The 1621-nt window shown below is 37.4% G+C and overlaps 1 protein-coding gene and 1 non-coding gene across 2 annotated transcripts in view; one reads left to right on the top strand and one right to left on the bottom strand.

The window, feature by feature from the left end:
• The window catches only part of Smp_151810 (putative voltage-gated potassium channel), a gene marked incomplete at both ends in the record, with an annotated part of 89711 nt that overhangs the window by 74228 nt on the left and 13862 nt on the right, over positions 1-1621 (bottom strand). The window lies entirely within an intron of this gene.
• Positions 198-263, top strand: Smp_tRNA_00239_Gln_TTG.1.1. Its single transcript has one exon. It is a non-coding gene (tRNA).

Genomic DNA, 1621 nt, shown 5'->3' with positions numbered 1-1621 from the left:
CCACTGCTAGCCACTATCCATCTCTGCTTACCATGCTTGTGAATTAAGGTATATCGAGGCAATACGCACAGTATGCACATATGCCAATTAGAGACTGACCAGTTGCAGTCCGAAACACATCGATGGGAAGATCCAAACAAACAATACCAAGTGAATTCAAACTTCACCCCTTCGCACAAGCAAGTGGCTATCAGGACTCAGTGGCCGAGTGGATAACGCGATGGCGTTTGAAGCGAGGGTACTGGGTTCGAGTCCCAGAGTGAACATCAACTCTGAGATGCAGGTACATCCAGCTGACGAGTCCCAAATAGGACGAAACGCGCGTCCTGGATTCCACTGCTAGCCACTATCCATCTCTGCTTATAATTCTATTTTGTTTCATAGAGAATAGGGGAAAAAAATTATGGTAATGAAAGTTTTCTAACATTAAAAAAAATGAATTTTTAATCAATCAAACTACTTTTTTGTCACATAGTAATTAAATCAACTTCATTTAGTGTTTGTTGTTGATTATGTCAACTTATACTCTCTATTCTTATAATTAAAAGTCGACAGTATTTTATTATATCACAATTGTATTGAGTAGTATAACTAACTTCAGTTCTGATTTTCAGTGTATGGAACTTTATTAAATTGAACTGAATTAACGAGATGGTGAAGAAGCTTTGTAGCTACAAATCATCTACACCATCTCAAAATCACCAGAGCATAGTACGCTTCTAGTTGTTTTAAAATGGGAGAATTTCGCCAAAAGGCAGGCTTCTACTCGAGAACAACTGTATTTTCTTGACCAGTGTGTTCGCCAGAATGTTGTGTCAATAAGTGTAAGATAGAGACCTTCAATCAACTGCCTAATAGGATGGAGAATAGTTGAGCAAAGTGGAAGAGAAATGGTATCCCTTATGATAAATAATGCACATACAGGATCCGCAAATACTAACACGTCACAGATGACTAAAAAAGGAAATTACAGAGGATAATCACATCAGAACATTTGAAAATCCTGACAACAGCCATCGAGATATCATGCAGACGACACAGAGAACAAAGAAGAAACACCCTAAATAAGAACCTAACTGAATGAATATGACTTTACAAATAAATGAAGGATGCTCATTAACATTTCATTGATGAACCATAAATTCTGTGTTGTGTGTTATATAATATTGTCTATACTTTTTTAAAATTCCAGTTTGCTTTGAGGACTCACTATAATTAAGGTTGTGAGATCGAAAACAATGAAATAGGGAACAGTACTCCAGTTTCCAAAGTTATTAAGGAATGTTATTTGAAGAAGTGGACAAGTAGTTTGAATAAAATATCTTCACTTACTGGATCAATTATTAGTTCTTAGTGGTAATCAAATATTATCATCATACAATATGTATTGATATAGTTGAAATAATGAGTCAATTGAAGCTAGACCACCGTGGAAAACCTGGAAGCACTGGACGGTCGTCTCGTACTATTGTGGAACTCCATAGCAGTGCGCATCCACGATCCCGCATCGCTCGCGAGATTCGAACAAAGAACCTACCAGTTTCGTGCGCGAGCACTTAACCAATAGACCACTTGTAGTGAACAGAACACGACTGGGGACAATCGAATGTATTTAAGCAAA

Source organism: Schistosoma mansoni, chromosome 4, assembly GCF_000237925.1.
Source record: "Schistosoma mansoni strain Puerto Rico chromosome 4, complete genome".
Classification (NCBI taxonomy): Eukaryota; Metazoa; Platyhelminthes; class Trematoda; order Strigeidida; family Schistosomatidae; genus Schistosoma; species Schistosoma mansoni.
Note: the sequence above shows the minus strand (reverse complement) of the source record. Positions and strands in the feature narration are given on the sequence as shown.